The 19,448-nt window shown below is 45.1% G+C and overlaps 2 protein-coding genes across 5 annotated transcripts in view; both read left to right on the plus strand.

Moving 5' to 3' along the window:
• Nucleotides 1-10,822, plus strand: part of RBM45 (RNA binding motif protein 45) — a 40,587-nt gene extending 29,765 nt beyond the window's left edge. Inside the window, exon 10 of the mRNA XM_037911848.2 lies at nt 10,695-10,822. The gene's annotated coding sequence lies outside the window, so the exon portion shown is untranslated. The remainder of the gene's footprint in view (nt 1-10,694) is intronic.
• The window catches only part of OSBPL6 (oxysterol binding protein like 6), a 206,188-nt gene continuing 192,572 nt past the window's right edge, over nt 5,833-19,448 (plus strand). For 3 of the 4 annotated variants that reach the window (XM_043524755.1, XM_043524757.1, XM_043524763.1), the window contains exon 1: nt 5,834-6,557. The gene's annotated coding sequence lies outside the window, so the exon portion shown is untranslated. Of the gene's footprint in view, nt 6,558-19,448 lie in introns of all 4 variants that reach the window. The other variant, XM_043524752.1, reaches the window with a different exon arrangement.

The following is a 19,448-nucleotide window of genomic DNA, read 5'->3' on the forward strand; positions in this document are numbered from 1 at the left end:
CCTCAGACCACCCCCTACTACCGGGGGCAGCCCAAGGCCCCAACTACACACCAAGGAATACTCCAGACACCTTATTGTCCTGCCACACTGTTCTCCAGCAACCCACCTCGCCCCAGTGACCCGTCAGCTGGACGATGTTTTAAATGTAACGAGCCGGGGCATGTGAATGCCAACTGCCCCAAGAACCCCAACAGATTACAGTTCATTGCACCGGAATCACACCAGAGGTCCTCAGGCCCAGATACCCTCAGAGCGGAGGGAAACTGTAAGTGTGGGCAGGAAGAAGGTCACTGCGTGGAGGGACACTGGAGCACAAGTGTCGGCTATCCATGCTTCCTTAGTGGACCCCAATTTAATCGACCCAGAGATGCAAGTGACAATTCAACCCTTCAGGTCCAACTCTTTCAATTTGCCTACAGCCAAGTTGCCTGTCCAGTATAAGGGCTGGTCAGGAACGTGGACTTTTGCAGTATATGATGATTATTCCATCCCCATGCTGTTGGGGGAAGACTTGGCCAATCATGTGAAGCTAGCCAAGAGGGTGGGAATGGTCACCCGCAGCCAGGCTAAGCAAGCCGTCCCGCCTAGCTCTGTTCCGGAAACTTCTACCAGGACCCGGTCAGAGGTGATGGACCCGGACCCCATGCCAACGTCTGCAACAGCAGTAGTGGAGCCAGTCCCAGAGACCCAGACAGAGCCAGAACCAGAACTGGCAGAACAACCAGCACCAGACCCATTGCCAGCACCGAATCCCGTACTTGCAACCCCAACACCAGAGAGCCCCACCGAACCTAAACCGGCAGGAGCCGATAACCCTACACAAGAGGCTCAGCCGGAGCCTGAAACCCAACAGTGCACCAGCGGAGAGCAGTTCAGTCAACAGAAACAGCCCCATCCCCTACATCACTTCCAGAGGGATCAAGCCTAGGTCCACAATCCAATGAGGAACTGATGTCTCCAGCATCAAGGGAACAGTTCCAGACCAAACAGGAAGCAGATGAAAGCATCCAGAGAGCTTAGACGGCAGCACGGAGCAACCCACCGCCTCTCAGCTCTTCTAATCAATCCAGGTTTGTTGTAGAAAGAGGACTTTTATACAAGGAAACTCTTTCTGGTGGACACCAGGAAGACTGGCATCCTCAGAGACAGTTAGTAGTTCCAACTAAGTACCAGGTAAAGCTCTTGAGCTTAGCCCACGATCATCCTAGTGGCCATGCTGGGGTGAACAGGACCAAAGACCGTTTGGGGAGGTCATTCCACAGGAGGGAATGGGCAAGGATGTTTCTACCTATGTCCGGTCTTGTGAGGTATGCCAAAGAGTGGGAAAACCCCAAGCCCAGGTCAAAGCCCCTCTCCAGCCACTCCCCATCATTGAGGTTCCATTTCAGTGAGTAGCTGTGGATATTCTGGGTCCTTTTCCGAAAAAGACACCCAGAGGAAAGCAGTACATACTGACTTTCATGGATTTTGCCACCTGATGGCCGGAAGCAGTAGCTCGAAGCAACACCAGGGCTAAAAGTGTGTGCCAGGCACTAGCAGACATTTTTGCCAGGTAGGTTGGCCCTCCGACATTCTCACAGATGCAGGAACTAATTTTCTGGCAGGAACTATGGAAAGCCTTTGGGAAGCTCATGGGGTGAATCACTTGGCTGCCACCCCTTACCATCATCAAACAAATGGCTTGGGGGAGAAATTTACGTAAATTCGTAAATGAGCACTCCAATGATTGGGACCTAGTGTTGCAGCAGTTGCTCTTTGCCTACAGAGTTGTACCACATCCCAGTTTAGGGTTTTCACCATTTGAACTTGTATATGGCCGCGAGATTAAGGGGCCATTACAGTTGGTGAAGCAGCAATGGGAGGGGTTTACACCTTCTCCAGGAACTAACATTCTGGACTTTTTAACCAACCTACAGAACACCCTCCGAACCTGTTTAGCCCTTGCTAAAGAAAACCTAAAGGATGCTCAAAAAGAGCAAAAAGCCTGATATGATAAACATGCCAGAGAGCATTCCTTCAAAGTAGGGGACCAGGTCATGGTCTTAAAGGCGCTCCAGGCCCATAAAATGGAAGCATCATGGGAAGGGTCAGTCACGGTCCAGGAGCTGTTAATTATCTCATAGCATTCCCCACCTCCAACCGAAAGCCTAAGGTGTACCATATTAATTCTCTAAAGCCCTTTTATTCCAGAGAATTAAAGATTTGTCAGTTTACAGCCCAGGGAGGAGATGACGCTAAGTGGCCTGAAGGTGTCTACTACAAAGGGAAACGTGCTGGTGGTGTGGAAGAGGTGAACCTCTCCATGACCCTTGGGCGTATGCAGCGACGGCGGATCAAGGAGCTGTGCACTAGCTACGCACCGACGTTCTCAGCCACCCCAGGACTGACTGAACGGGGCATACCACTCCATTGACACAGGTAATGCTCACCCAATTAAAGTCCAACCTTATCGGGTGTCTCCTCAAGCTAAAACTGCTATAGAACCGGAGATCCAGGATATGCTTCAGATGGGGGTAGTCCGCCCCTCTGGCAGTGCATGGGCATCTCCAGTGGCTCTAGTTCCCAAACCAGATGGGGAGATACGTTTTTGCGTGGACTACCATAAGCTAAATGCTGTATCTCGCCCAGACAACTATCCAATACCACGCACAGATGAACTATTAGAGTGTTGCGGTTCAAATACAAGACAGCACAAGCTTTAAGCAAGCAAATAGGCTGGTCTGCCAATGGACTGATCCTGTCAGCTTTCCACCCTCTCCTTTATTCTTTCTCTCCCCCCGCGCATTACATTCTCCAACAGATAAAAGGAATACACTGGCTTTGTTTAACATTCTTATTTACCAATTTCTATCTACCGCATTCCTTGCTCTCATGCCTTGAGCCCAGTCCTGGGAGGCTTCCCACGGTTCATGTCATCTGGGCGAGATTCCAAGGTTCATGCCCTTGAGAGGAGCCGTGTGTGCACAGCTCCTCCACAACACTCCGGGTGTGCCCTGAATGTTGCCAAATGCATGAACCTTGTATGAATCCTACATTAGAGAAACTGGGATGGGTCCAGTTCATCTCTACCTTGGACTTAACCAAGGGTTACTGGCAGGTACCGCTAGATGAATCCGCCAAGGAAAGGTCAGCCTTCACCACACACGTCGGGCTGTATGAATTTAATGTACTCCCTTTCGGGCTGCGGAATGCACCCACCACCTTCAAAAGACTTTAAGATGGTCTCCTAGCAGGATTGGGAGAATATGCAGTCGCCTGCCTTGACGATGTGGCCATATTTTCAGATTCCTGGGCAGAACACCTGGAACATCTACAAAAAGTCTTTGAGCGCATAAGGGAAGCAGGACTAACTGTTAAGGCTAAGAAGTGTCAAATAGGCCTAAACAGAGTGACTTACCTTGGACACCAGGTGGGTCAAGGAACTATCAACCCCCTACAGGCCAAAGTGGATGCTATCCAAAAGTGGCCTGTCCCAAAGTCAAAGAAACAGGTCTAATCCTTCTTAGGCTTGGCTGGATCTTACAGGTGATTTGTCCCGCAATACAGCCAAATCGCCGCTCCACTGACAGACCTAACCAAAAAGAAACAGCCAAATGCCGTTCAGTGGACCGAAGAGTGTCAGAAGGCCTTTAACCAGCTGAAAGCGACATTCATGTCTGACCCTGTGCTAAGGGCCCCAGACTTTGACAAACCGTTCCTAGTAACCACAGATGCGTCCGAGCGTGATGTGGGAGCAGTTTTAATGCAGGAAGGACCTGATCAAGAATTCCACCCTGTAGTGTTTCTCAGCAAGAAGCTGTCTGAGAGGGAAAGCAACTGGTCAGTCAGTGAAAAAGAATGTTACGCCATTGCCTGCGCTCTGGAAAAGCTACGCCCATACTTTTGGAGACGGCGTTTCCACTTGCAAACTGACCATGCTGCGCTACGGTGGCTTCATACCGCACGGGAAATAACAAAAAACTTATTCGGTGGAGTTTAGCTCTCCAAGATTTTGATTTCGACATACAACACATCTCAGGAGCTTCTAACAAAGTGGCTGACGCACTCTCCCGTGAAAGTTTCCCAGAATCAACTGGTTAAAATCGTCCTTCAGATGTGAAAAATATTCTTAGTCTTTATATACTTAGTAGTATATTTGGAGGTGCATGTGTCTTATTAACTCTGTTTTCTCCTAGAGCTCCAGGAAGAAATCACAGCCAGCATTTCACCCTATCTGTGATTTGGGGGGCGTGTCATAAACATAAAGGGAAGGGTAAACACCTTTAAATCCCTCCTGGCCAGAGGAAAAACCCTTTCACCTGTAAAGGATTAAGAAGCTAAGATAACCTCGCTGGCACCTGACCAAAATGGCCAATGAGAAGACAAGATACTTTCAAAGCTGGGGGGTGGGGGGATGGAAAACAAGGGGTTCCCTCTGTCTGTGTGTTGCTTTTGCCGGGACCAGAGCAGGAATGCAGGTCAGAACCCCTGTAAAGAGTTAATAAGCAATCTAGTTAGATATGCGTTAGATTCTGTTTTGTTTAAATGGCTGATAAAATAAGTTGTGCTGAATGGAAGGGTTTGGGTCTGTGTTCACCTATGCAAATTGGTGAGGATTTTTATCAAGCCTTCCCCAGGAAAGGGGGTGTAGGGCTTGGGGGGATTTTGGGGGGAAAGACGTTTCCAAGTGGGCTCTTTCCCTGTTATTTTTGTTAGACACTTGGTGGTGGCAGCAATAAGGTCCAGGGACAAAAGATAAAGTAGTTTGTACCTTGGGGAAGTTTTAACCTAAGCTGGTAAAAATAAGCTTAAGGGGTTTTTCATGCAGGTCCCCACATCTGTACCCTAGAGTTCAGAGTGGGGAAGGAACCTTGACACCAACAAATTCATTTTCATATCTGAGAAATAAACTTTTCCTTTCATTAAGTTCACTCATGCAATATTGTTTACCTAAATCCCATAAAAAGATGTACAGTAATGTCACAACAGAGTTTCTGCCTTAATACAATGCATGCATTAAAATGCAATTATGAATATGAGGAACAAAGGCATTGTAAGTTACATAGGAGATGGATGTCTTGGATACATTTTTAAGCACCAGCTAATAGCTGGTCCTTTTAGGAATCACAGTGATCTCACCCCAAGGAATGTGTTTGCTTGTAAAATTGCTCTTACTGGGTTTATATCTTTCATTAGCTATTTATGGGAAAACCTGTTTATTTTTTTATTAGTATTGTCAGAAAACAATGAACAGGGCATATTAAAAAGGTCTTAAAAGTCAAATCTGTCCAATAAACTTTGAAAAGTAATTTTATGAAGTAATAAGATTATAATCTCTTTTAACTCGATAAGTTTATGGAGGAGATGGTATGATGGGATAACATGGCTTTGGTAATTAAATATTCATGGTAAATAGGCCCAATGGCCTGTGATGGGTTTTAGATGGGGTAAGATCCAAGTTACCTGGGAAAGAATTTTCTGTAGTATCTGGCTGATGAATCTTGCCCATATGCTCAGGGTTTAGCTGATCGCCATATTTGGGGTCGGGAAGGAATTTTCCTCCAGGGCAGATTGGAAGGCCCTGGAGGTTTTTCGCCTTCCTCTGTAGCATGGGGCACGGATCACTTGCTGGAGGATTCTCTGCTCCTTGAGGTCTTTAAACTACAATTTGAGGACTTCAATAGCACAGATATAGGTGTGAGGTTTTTTTGTGGGAGTGGTGGGTGAAATTCTGTGGCCTGCGTTGTGCAGGAGGTCAGACTAGATGATCATAATGGTCCCTTCTGACCTAAATATCTATGAATCTATGAATGTTTCATTTGCTCACTTCTTCCACGAAACTGCGCACTTTTCATATGGATGATTACTAAAACATTTACATAAGATAGGTTTTGTTTAAAAAAATTGTACTGGACGATTTTCCATGGTAGGCATAAACTATTCATACTTTCAAGATATAATGTAACAACTTCTATCCAGCAGGTGCAAAGTGATCTTATATCCTGGACTCTTACATGGCTCCGTTCTCAGGAGAGGTCATTAATCAAAACAGTGCTTTGTTTGTTGTCATAAAGCATTATAGAATAGTCTGCATGCACACAGGGGAAATTTAATAAGGTCAACAGTTCATTTCAGTGTGTATGGATTGTATTAATTCTCTTCCAGCTGAAGAAAGATGGGGGGGAAATGAGGAATGTGGGGGGAAGAAACCCCAGCATTTCAAAAGTAGATAACATTTTAAAAAGAGACAAAGCTACAACTACACACTGTCAGAGGGTGACTGGCCCCTTTAAGAGGGAGCAGGGTTCAGTACACCTGTGACTGATTAAGTGAAGGCCCTTGAGCCTTATAAAGGGCGAGGCAGCAGCAGCTGAGTGTTGGTGAGCACCTGTAGACATTGCAGAGAGTAAGAAGGCTCCTGTGGAGTACTGAATTGAGGGGAGAGACGGGAACACCTCAGTAGGGTAGGAGACCTGTAATGAAGACCAAATCCCAGGTAAGAAGTGCTGGGTGAATAGGAAGACATACTTTGAGGGAGGAGGGGCTGTGCCCAGCTTGAGACTGGGTGAAGACTACAGGTTTGATTTCTGTTTTGAAAGACTCTATGCTAAGCTTAATAAATTGGACCCCAAAATGGGAATGTTTTGAATATCTGGACTTTCTAAGAGCTTCCCAAACAGAAGGGGAAAGTGAGGCAGGATGCTGCAGGGCAACCTCTGGCTAGCAGAGAGTGCTGAAGGGCAGTTGTGCCCTTTAATATACACCAGAAACACACTTTCCGAGAAAAGTGGAGTTCTGTTGAAATAACATATGAGGCCTGTTTCTGCTCCCATTGATGTAAATTTCAATACCTCCATTGATGTCAATGGTGTAGAATCGAGCCTTTATTAAATAAATTCTCAAATAAGAAACGTTTTAGATAAATGTTCATGGAAGGTCCTGAGGTGGATAGCTGTGAATATGCATAATGTGGTGCGTATTTGACCAGCTCACATTTAATTAAATGCATTTAAGTTGTTAACTGAAAATATCCTGTATATTATTTTCTGTATTTTCTAAACTTGCTAACTTCATATGTAAACCTTTAAAAAATCTTATCAAAGATTCAGTTCAAACTTTCCAGAAATGTTCATAATTTAGTACGAGACATGTTCATTTGAAAGGTAAGCTTTTTGGAAAGTTAAGAAGGGTTGAAAAGAGGGTTTTATAATGGAATGTTCACTTCAATTTTTATTAGAGTGTGGCTATATTACTGTAAGGAGCTCCCTCGTAACTCCAGCAGAGGTCACTGATACCCAGGCTGTGCACAATACTAGTCACTTCACAAGGGACATTGCATTTGAAAATCTAGAACAGTTTCTACAGGCAACTGACTACATAAAATCGTTTAGTCTCTTTATACCAAGAGACTCTTGGCAGACTCATAGGGTCCACTGTTGTTTTAACAATAACTTATGTGTTTTTTGAAAAACAAATGTTGCTTCATTATTTTAAATCCACAGTGATTTACTTGTAGCTATTCATATACATTTATTTTTTAACTCCATTGCAGTTCATTTCCTAGTAGCTTCTTTTATTTCACTTGAAATATGAGTTCATCTATCTTTGTTTACAAAAGTTAAGGTCAACTATGTAAATGAATTAACTTAGTTGACTCATTTCTGGGGAATATCTGTGGTACACTGGTAGCAAATTAGCTGCTTGATTTGCAAAAATATCCACAAATAGTAACAATTAAGTGGGGTTTCTTCAGTTTCTGAACTTCTTTGAAGTTCTGGGATGGCTTCTCATAACTCTCATAAAAGAATAATTTGAGTAAATTACTTTTAGAAAATAATTCTACTCCCACCTGGAATGAGATCTTGTTAGGTGACACATGAATAAAAAAAGCACGCTATTATGTTTCATGACAGCAATCTCAAAAGACTAAATAGCAATGTAAAGGGACTAGAATGAGAATGAGCAGGAAAGGGATGATGGGGACAAGAGTTTAAATAAGATAGAAGAGGACCAGAGTGAGCAAGAGAGGGAGAGAAACAAGAGGGAGAGGGAGGGAAAAGTGGAAAGTAAAGAGAGGTACAGAAGAGGTAGAAAAAATTTTTGAGACAATGCTCTCTCACTGCCTTTAGTGGGGAAGACCTTTGACTGGACAGCAGGAAATGAGAGATGTCCAAATGCATGTGCAGGGGGAAAGGTAGCCACCACCCTGTGTCTCCCTCCCCCCCATCCCCGCGCGCCCATGGTTCTCTGCTTTGGCATTGGCTGGGTAAAGGAAGATGGGGTTATCTGATTGGCTGCTGTGGGCATCCCCTCACTCACCATCCCCAATGCCTAGTTGAGCTAAGGCAAGGCTTTGCATAAGCCTTTTTTGGGTATGTGTACACTGCAATAAAAACCCACCGCACCAAGTCTCAGAGCCTGGCTCGGCTGACTTGGGTTTGGGCTGCTGGGCTACAAAATTGTGGTGTAAAGGTGCGGGCTTGTGCTGGAGCCCAGGCTTTGAAACCACCACTCATGGGGTCTCAGAGCCTGGGCTCCACTTCTAGCCCGATCATCTGCACGGCAATTTTATAGCACTGCAAGCTTGAGTCAGCTGACCCAGACCAACTGCAGCCGTGTCCTGGGTTGTTGTTTTTTTTTTTTTTATTGCAATGTAGATGTATCCTAAGGATGTCCGCAGCACCAAGTCTCAGAGCCCAGATGAATTGACTTGAACTTAAGGGATGCAGGCTGTGGGGTTAAAAATGGGGGATGTAAACATTCAGGCCCAGGCTCTATGACCCTCTGAGGGGGAGGATTTCAGAGCCAAGGCTCCAGCCCAAGTCTGAATGTCTACATTGCTATTTTTAGCAGGACCAGCTCCAGGCACCAGCAAAGCAAGCACGTGCTTGGGGCGGCACATTTCCAGGGGTGGCGGCTTTCCGGCCACCCTTTTTTTTTGCTTGGGTGGCAGTTGCTCTTGGGGCAGCAAATTTTTTGCTTGGGGCAGCAAAAAACCTAGAGCCAGCCCTGATTTTTAGCCCCATGATCCAGAGTCAGCTTCCTGGTAGCACAGGTGGGTTGGAAGCAATAGAAATTGAGGTTCATATAATGCTGGTATGATAGCTAACTTGCTATTTGCAGCTGTTATCCAGAGGGGGGAAAGGCTAAAATGGCCAGCTCCCAGAGGTAAATGAGACTGGGATTGTGCAGTTGGACCTTGTGCTCTTGGGGGGCGGGGGTAGGAGCTTGAAGTCTTCATGGACTGAGATTTCCCACCCCACCCCCAGCCTTGTGGCCTCTGTCTGTCCACCTCCCTTATATGGAGTAAGGGGTGGGTCTACTCCAAGTTAGTGTGTGGTTCATGGTAAAGGCCCTGCCTGCTTTGTGAGAGCTGGGACAGGCGATGTACTGCCCCTCCCCAACGTATAATTAATAAAGTTGTGGCCTTTCATTTAAACCCATCCCATGTGTCTGTCAGTCATTTGCCTGCTTGTCTGGGGCAATCTAATGAGTGCCTTTTATCAGTCAGAGACATGAGCTGCTTCCTCAAAAAGAGTCAGTTCAGATATTGGGAAATGCAGGGGTGGTAAGGAAGGAACAAAACTTAAAGGAAATGATAGAGAAGGTGTTGTGTTTTTTTGGAATCAAATTCTGCTGGGCTGTATTTATTTATTGAAAAAGCATTTGGGGTGGACCCTGCCATTGGCAAATCACCCAGGTTTATGACTCAGAGCCTTCAGTAAATCCAAGCTCTATTCTTTGACATCTTTTCCATTCTCTTTTCCCGTTCCATTTTTGAGTCTGCAACTATAAGAGGAACTGTCTTACAAATCATGAAATCTTGTAGAGTGTGCTTTTCATATGTGCATAATTAAAAATTATGGCAGCATCATCTTTTGTGGATGCTTTAGTATATCCGAAGTAGGGAGCTGTTTATGTTAGGCATAGTAAAATCTCGTTCCTCGGTCCTTACTTTGTGACGATTTTGTTCCTTCCACAGTGAACACTAGTCCCATCCCCCAGCCTGGGTTGTATTTAGTACATTGGCACAACGTACATTACAGGTGGATTAGATGTCATGCCCACAACCTCAAATTCTGGCAGGGACAAATGCAGCAGGAGTAGCTCAAGTTACAAACTAGAATCAAGTATTGTGGAAATCAGCTTGATATCCAAATACCTAAAAAATAAATAAAAAAAAATTCCAAATGTCTGAATTCTGATCACTAGCATAGTGGAAGACAAAATAAAAGGAAATCAGGGATCAACTGACTTAATTGTAGAGAATTATATGTACATAAAAGTCAGCCAAGCCTAGTATTTAACTGCTCTTTCATACACTCCAGTTATAAATGCTTTAAAGGGAAGCTGCAAAGCAGTTGCGTGTGGAGGTGAGACAGCCATTCTGGCCTTGGTGTATTATAAATGTCATTAAGAGCTGGACAATTACATTTCAATATGTATAAATCATTTATTTTGTAGGTGGTGAAACTGCTGACTTGAACTATATATTGTATTAAAACATGGATTTTATATTAAAACAGCTAAACTGGAAAACAATTTTCCAATTTATAAACTATGGTATGAATGAACCAGATAACTTTTGCATACTCATGTCTCAACAAATGCAGAAGTTGTAGTAGTACATTTATCCAAAAGAGTGGAAGATGTGAAACAAATTAAATATACAGAAGATCATTTTAAATATACCATGCATGTTTTCATCTCAATAGGGTTACCAGTGTCCCAATATTTGTTGGATCTACTAATGAAACCTTTGGTGATTGCCATAAACAATAGAAACAAACATACAAGTCAGTGAGAAGATGCCTAAAATATGAATGTAAATAACATTGCTGAGAAATAAACAAAACAATACTGTCAACATTCAACAAAAAGGAAGAGTTTGGAAACATTTCAGGTAACTAGTAAAGTTGGTTACAAGTATAAATATGCTCTTTTTTATATGGAAATTAAACTGGATTCTGAAAAAAATGATAAATCTGAATATTAAATCATAGCTCTAAATAACAAAATCATAGATAATTTGGAACCTATTTAATTAAACCAAATGGAAGATTAATGGAATAAATGTAATGTGTAAGAAAATCTGCTTTTTGTGACTATAAATCTTGCCAGAATACAAGAAAAACTAAATATTGGTTCATCGTTCCTTGAAACTGTGGTGATCTGAGCTTACCTTTCAAAAATAGAATCTCAAAAATAATATCTGGTCACAATGGATCTGCAAGAGTCATATGTTTATCTAGTCTTTTAAGACTGGTATGTGCGTCATTCTCACAGCTCAAAGAATCTGTTAGCCTAGGGAGAAAAAAGTTAAATAATACTTTATAACTCAATATTTGCAGCTGAGATGGGTGAATAATTAGTTATTAGATATTGGGCATTGATTTAGGAATACACTATCACCTTCCTGAGACGACCTACACCTGAATTTCTCAAGCTTTGATCCATTAACTATAAAGAGTTGGCTGGTCACATGATGCTACCTTTCCACTTAGTTTCCACTACTAAATTACATTAAAATTCAGGAAAAAAAATACAATAAATACTTTACTCCTTAATTTTATGCAGAATCAATTGCCATAATTGCTACAGGGATGTTATCCAATTGTAGCTGGATTGGAAGGTGATCCGTGTGATAGTGAATGAGAAATGAAATGATCCATGAAGGAATTGTTCTACGAAGATGTGGACCAGTCTTTGAGAGAATTTAGGAACCCTTGTTTGTTCATTCTTGCTAATATCTCAAACAGTATCCATACAGCTTCCTTTTAATGCCACTGAAATGCTCAACAGAGGATATAAGAAATGCTTGGAGCACAGACATGGCAGTGGGTGGAAACAGATATGTGAAAACATGAATAAATTTACACATGTATGACCTCAGAGTCAAACTTAACCAGCAAAAAATTCTGATCGGGACTTACTGGACACAGTTAAGAATGAAAAAAAGACAGATTAAAAGGAAGGTATTTTTGGAACTGTGAATGATCTAATGGTAATTTTTTACAGATGTTTTGCTTGGACTTTTCAGGTAAATCAGCTCTGGGATAAGATAATTAAATGTTAATGTTAAGACTTTTTCATCAACTATTGTTAGGGCAAGATGTATTTGGTTTCTCTTAAATGTAAATTCTTCTACTCCAGATCCTTCTTGAAGCTCTTACAAGCTCCCCAAAGATAGAGCAGAATCATGAAGTTCATGCTTCTTATTTGACTCTCTGGTCCCTTTCCGCTTCAGGAAATCTGCTGCTCTCTGGGAAAGTAATGCCTCCTTGTCAGACCCTAGCATTAAGGAACATTGATCCTGCCTTACACAAGCAATTTGAAGCAGCTTCTAAGGGTCTCATCCTTTGAGCTCATTTGAGGTTCAAAGAACTCCTAGATGATCTAGGAACCTGTGAATATTTCTCTAGAAAGGTAAACAAGTGGGAAGATTACTTCATTTAAGCAACTCTGTGTGTAAGGCTGCTAACTATTGCAAGTAATGTGCTTCCTAGAAGAGACCACTGGCTCAGGTTGAGATTAAGCATCTTTCCAGTCAAGTTGTCTCATTGCCCTTCCCTTCTCTTGAAGCAAGTTCTTTTTAGGTCATTAAAACTATCCCTAAAGATTTTAGATCTTCAAAAAAATCCTCTTTATCTTCTGCCAAACAGAGAAAGCCTTAGTGATGACAGTCATCTTACAAGGGGACAGGCACAGATTCAAACCTTCTATAACCTGAGATCTAGAGGGTACAGGTATCAGAAGGGACAAGGTGAGTCTCAGCACTAGTTTCAAAGATCTAATATTAAGGCCCATTAAGCCCTTTTTGGGGGCCCAAGAAGAGCTTTAGACCACCTAAGGAAATGGCTCAGGGGATAGATCCCCTTTAATTTATCAAGAAGAATTTGGGGAAATTCAGTGTTGTACATCAAAGCAATGAATTTATAGAGAATGTGAAGGTCTCCAGTGTTTTCAGATCATGCTTGTGGTAAGATGTCATTGACAGAAAGACAATGGATTTCCACCTATAGTGCAGTGCAGAATGAAGTTGATTCTAGAATTTCAGAAATACCGTCTTCTGTCTATTGAGATCTGGCCCAAAGGGACTGGAAACCAGTTGGTTGGCTCTCCCCAGCTAGAATGGGGGAGTCTGATGGCAGATGGCCTCTTTGGGGCTGGAGCCAGCATATGTACTTTGAGCAGATGGCAGGGTCCCTGAAACAACAAGAGGCTGACACAGAACTACAGCAGGTTTCAGAGTAGCAGCCGTGTTTAGTCTGTATTCGCAAAAAGAAAAGGAGTACTTGTGGCACCTTAGAGACTAACCAATTTATTTGAGCATGAGCTTTCGGGAGCTACAGCTCACTTCATCGAACTACAACAGATTCTTTTGTGGCCCTCCTTCCGCATCTTGTATCCAGCAGATACAAGGTAAAGCAGAGAATCTGGGTGATCAGGTTCTACCAGTTAGTTTCCTGTGACTCAGGCTGCTGAATTCTCACTCTGCTGAAATCATTGCCACTTTATGCTCTGTTTTCTGCTTTTTTTTTTTTTTTTTTTTCATCCTTTCAACATCTCAGAGTTGTTACTGCTGGTGTGACCTCACAGTGTTGCATACCTTGAAAAGGAGTACTCTGCAAAACCTCCAGTAAAACCTTGTCTCTAAGAACCTGGGACTTGACTCTGTTTCACATAAGGGACAATGGATGCCAAACAAAGATATAAACCAAAAGAAAATACAATGGATAATACCAGAGGCAAACAGCACAGAATCTCAGTTTTAGGATATAGATTTTTTGTAGCATATCTGAAGTATTTTACTCTGTAGTACTTTCTAACGTCCCTATATATGTTTGGTCCTGTGATGGGGTGTACAAACCCCACACTGAGCAACAAGGGCTTAAGGGTTCATTTTGTGCTCAGCCAGTTCTGCCTCACCACACTTGCAGCAAATGCTCCATCTGCTGGAGGAATTAAAAGGCAACGAATTAGCTCAATTGGGGAGCAGCGCTGAAGATGAGCAGACCTGCAAACCACAGCTCCAGCAGAGCAGAGGGGAAACCTAAAAGCTCTGATGCAGCTGCCCAAAGGGGCACTCCATGAGGAAAGGGAGGACCCTCTGCAGAGGCACGCAGAGAGGAAAGTATCCTGTGGCCCTGGACAGTGGCCACTCCCTTTTGCTTCCTTGTGATTTGGATTTTCCCACCAGGCAAAGGTCTTGGACTGAGGTGACCCCAAGAGGGGAGACAAGAGAAAGAGGCCCAGGGAGGATAGCCTTAAGTAATCTTGGTTGCCAGGCTACTGGTAGCCCAAAGGGCCCTGGGGTCAGAGCCTGGTGGACTGGGAGAACCTGGGCTCCCCTTTCCACAACCCCCTTGGCAGTCTGGGGTTGTGGCCATGACCACTAGGCCACACTTCCCAACCAGACCCTGAATGAAGACCATTACAGGTCCCTAGCATGTGGATGGGAAGCAAGCACTTTACTCAAGAATGACACAAACTTTCCTTCTCGCTGAAGTGTGGAGTGGTGCTGATGTGCTTTAAAGGAGCTGCAGCTAAGACAGGGTGGCTGCAATGAGGGGAGACAAAGGATGGGCAACAGGAGACATCCCAGGCCTGATAGAGACAGGGCTCACTTTTAATTTTGGTCTACAGACATCTGTTGCTGGAAACAGTTAACATCCTATGGTCTACCCATGCAGATATTGTCTTTGCATGGACAATTACATTATATTTTACAGCTATGCTTTGGAAAACGTGCCCACAATCCCAGTGTAACTCAACATTTTTACTAAAGTGATCAGCAAGTGAAGAGTTAATAATGTTAAATTTTAAGGGTTTTTTTTAATTATAAGCTTGAGAGGAATGGGAGAAATTGACATTTCCCTTAGAACTGTTGTTCTTCTTTGAGTGCTTGCGCATGTTGATTCCATTGTAGGTGTGCACATGCCCATGTGTGTAGTCGTCAGACTTTTGCCTTAATGGTATCCATAGGGATAGCCATGGTGCCCCCTGGAGTGCCGCGCTCATGGTGCATAGTATGTCAGGTGCCACCATCCCTGCACCCTCTCAGTTCCTTCTTACCACCTGTGGTGGTTGGTCAGAGCACCTCTCTTCCTGGCTTCGCAAGTGGTTAGTGGTTGTTCTTGCCTTGTTAAGAGCTCTTCAGCCTTAGGGCTTTGTAAATAGTTTCATTTGTTTCTTTGTAGTTAGATAGTTGTAGTTAGTTGACAGAGTCCCTAGGGGACTTTTGCCCCAGACAAGGCATGCCCTGGTCCTCCGGGTTCAAACCTTGCATGGACTGTAGCAGGCCTATGCCTGTTAGTGATCCCCACGGCAGCTGTCTCAAGTGCTTGGGTGAATCGCACGTCAAGGAGAAGTGCCGTATTTGTAACTCCTTGTTCAGAAGGTCGAAAAGCTCCTGTGCCTGGTGGCGGTGGAGGAGGTTCCTCGGGACATGCACGGAAGAAGTTTCTATTCCTGTTATTTCCTAACCCAGAAGGCCAAAGGGTTGCCTCAGGCCCATTCTGGACCTGCATTGCCTCAATAAGTCTAAAAGTTGAGGTTCCATATGGTTTCCCTGGCCTCCATCATTCCTTCCTGAATCCGGGAGACTGGTATGCTGCTCTCAACTTGAAGGACACTTATTTCCATGTTTCCATATTCCCAGGACACAGGCATTTCCTCCATTTTTATAGTGGGAGGATGCCATTTGCAGTTCACAGTGCTCCCTTTTGGCCTATCGTCGGATCCAAGGGTGTTCACCAAGTGCATGACGCCAGTCGTGGCTTACCTCAGGTGACGTGGGGTCCACCTGTTCCCGTATCTCGACTACTGGCTCATCAAGGACAGATCTCTGGAGTGGGTGAAAAGAAGCCTCCATCTGGTTTTCTCCGCCTGTCTCAGCCTGGGCCTGTTGATAAATGTGGAGAAGTCCATGTTAACACCAGTGCAACACATAGAGTTTATAAGGGCAGTTCTCAACTCCACGTGAGCCAAGACCTTCCTTCCAGAGGCATGATTTCAGGCCATGGTGGACTTAATCTCCCACATAGGGGCCCACTTGCTCACCACGGCCTGTACATACCTGCAACTATTGGGCCACGTGGCTGTGTGTACGTACGTGGTCAGTCATGCCTGGCTCCATGAGGCCCCTGCAAACATGGCTGACCTCAGTTTATATTCCCAGCAGGCACCCCCTGGACCGAGTGGTCACGGTGCCCAGCCATGTCCTACAGTCTTTGGACTGGTGGCGGAACCCCGAGCTGATGCTGCGAGGGGTCCCCTTCGTGGCCCCATCTCCTTCGCTCACCCTGGTCTCAGGGGAGTTGGCTGCAACATGACCTAGCCCTGAACATCAACGTCAGGGAACTCAGAGTGGTTCACCTGGCTTGCCAGGCTTTCTTACCCCATCTGAAGGAGAAGGTGGTACAGGTCCTGATGGACAATCCGACCATGATGTATTACATCAACAGGCAGGGTAGTGTTAGGTTCTCAAGCCTTTGTCGGGAAGCTCTGCGCCTCTGGGACTTCTGTGTACAGCACAACATCTTCCTTGTAGTGGTCCATCTGCCCAGAACCAGGAACGTCCTGGCAGATCGCCTCAGCAGGTGCTTCTCATCTCGCCGCAAGTGGTCGCTCCATCTGGAAGTGGCTAGCCTATCTTCCACAGGTGGGGGCTCCCCATGTAGACCTGTTCGCGTCTTGGCAGAACAGGAAGTGCCACATGTTCTGCTCTCTACAGGGCAGGGACAAGGGCTCCTTGTCAGATGCCTTCCTGATTCCATGGTCGGGAGCGTTGATGTATGCCTTTCCGCCGGAGCTGTTGATCCATAGGGTCCTGCTCAAGGTGAAGCAAGACAGCGCGATGATCATCCTCATTGCCCCAGTGTGGCCTCAGCGACACTGGTTTAGCATGCTGCTGAGCCTGTCAGCAGCCACCCTGCTGCAGCTGCCTCTTCGACTGGATCTGCTGTCCCAGAACCACAGCAGCCTACTGCCCCCTAACCTCACAGCGCTGCACTTGACAGCCTGGCTGCTGCGTGGCTGAGCGGGGAGGAACAGCAGTGCTCCGCTTTCCAGTGGGTTCTGTTGGGAAGCAGGAAACCCTCCACCAGGGCTACCTACGTGGCGAAGTGGAAACGCTTCACACGTTGGGCCTCGGATCGGCTCATTCGTGCAGAGGAGGCCTCGGTCCAGGGCTTGTCATTGTCTTTGGTCAAGGTTCACCTGGCAGCCATTTCTATGTTCCACCCTCTATTTCAGGGCAGGTCGGTCTTTGCTCATCCCATGATGGCATGGTTCTTGAAGGGGCTGGAGTGCCTTTACCCACATATCAGGGACCCGGTCTCCCCTTGGGACCTCAAAGCTCATGGGGCTCCCCCTTCGAGCCCTTGGCATCCTGTTCCCTTTTGCTTCTCTCCTGGAAGGTCTCCTCCTTGGTTACTATAACTTCGGCCCGTCGGGTGTCGGAGATCAGGGCGGTCATGTCTGAGCCCCCTTACATGGTCCTCTATATGGATAAGGTCCAACTGTGTCTGCACCTGGCCTTTCTACACAAGGTTATTTCCCAGTTCCACACGAGCCAAGATATCTACTTACCGGTCCTATGTCTGAAACCTCATGAGACGGATGAGGGGCACAGGCTGAATACCCTGGACGTCAGGCGGGTGCTGGCCTTCTACATTAATAGAACAAAGTTGTTCCTTAAGTCAATACAGTTGTTCGTGGCTGTAGCTGACAGGATGAAAGGTTGCACAGTGTCAGCCCAGAGACTCTTGTCCTGGATCACAGCCTGCATCTGCTACTGCTGTGAGCTGGCGAAGATGCCCCTACCAGTAGTCATGACGGCTCACTCAACTAGGGTGCAAGCTTCCTCTGCAGCTTTTCTTGCGCAGGTGACAATCCAGGAAATTTGTTGGGCTGCAACCTGGTCGTCTGTCCATACGTTTGCTTCATATTATGTGAAGCTCGAGATGACGCTGGCTTCAGCAGAGCAGTGCTCCAAACTGCAAAGCTGTGAACTCCGAGCCCGACACCAAGGATTCTGCTTGTGAGTCACCTATAATGGAATTGACATGAGCAAGCACTCGAAGAAAAAAGAACGCTTACCTACCTTTTGTAACTGTTGTTCTTCGAGATTTGTTGCTCATGTCCATTCCATTGTAGGTGTGTGCATGCCCACGTGCGCAGTTGTCAGAGACTTTTGCCTTAGTGGTATCCATAGGGACGGGCATGGCGCCCCCTGGAGTGCCGCGCTCATGGCGCAGCATATCAGGCGCCGCCATCCCTGCGCCCTCTCAGTTCCTTCTTGCTGACAACTCCGAGAGGGCGCAGGGATGGCGGCGCCTGATATGCTGCGCCATGAACGCGGCACTCCAGGGGGCGCCATGCCCGTCCCTATGGATACCACTAAGGCAAAAGTCTCTGACAACTGCGCACGTGGGCGTGCACACACCTACAATGGAATGGACATGAGCAACAAATCTTGAAGAACAACAGTTACAAAAGGTAGGTAACCATTTTTTCAGGATGTTTAGAGTCTCAAGTCATATTCCTGTATGGACAATACATAGAGTATAGTTTTCTTTGTTTCAGATGTTAGAATCTTGAGATAAGAATACAGATAATTTATTTAAACCTTTGCAGATGGTGTCTTGAATTATAAGCAGAAAACCTCATTAAAAATACATCCTTATGACATCAAGTAACCGCCGGCCAGATTTTCAAGTAGTTTATAGGGTTGTTTAAGGCTGGTTATACCTAGTTTTTGTGCTGATTTAATTACATTAGTTTCTAAACTACTTTGATTTCTAAACCAACACAGTTAAATTGGTGTAATCTTCTACTGAGGATGCAGTTATACTGATAGAAGATATTTATATCACTCACTGAAATAAGCTATATATAAACTGATAATGTTTGTATAACTGCATCCACACTAATGGTTGCATCAGAACAAAAATTTTGTGTAGACAAGTCCTCTAAGAGTATGTCTACACTGCAATGTAAGCCCAGGTTTAGTAGAACTTGAGTTAGAAGACCCTGTGTTTATTAACGTGCAGCTTGAGTGTCTGCACTTGTTTGTAACCTGAGGTTAGGAATTGTTGAACCCTGGGTCCCAATATGGGGCTCCAGCGTCTACTCTGCATTATGTGTGTCCAAGTCCAACCACCCATATCCCTAGCACCCTTCTAAAATGTGGCCACTCTAGTCCTTTGTGATGCAATGCATGAAAACTCGACTGTCCACCAAAATTGATTGTCCAGAGGACAAAGAAAGTCAGCCAATGGGATGGTGGGATAATTGTAATGGACTTCCAGAGCATGAGTCCAGTTGGGCTACTTCTACACTGCAAAGCAATTAGGGCCTGAACCCTGGGTCCTGGCTTGACTCAGGCTCTGACCCTTCATCCCTTGGAGTTTTGGGACCCTGGATCTGAGCCCTGGGTTAGTGCGACTTGTGTGTAGATGGAAAGG

The sequence above is a fragment of the Chelonia mydas genome, chromosome 11 (genome assembly GCF_015237465.2).
Source record: "Chelonia mydas isolate rCheMyd1 chromosome 11, rCheMyd1.pri.v2, whole genome shotgun sequence".
Classification (NCBI taxonomy): Eukaryota; Metazoa; Chordata; order Testudines; family Cheloniidae; genus Chelonia; species Chelonia mydas.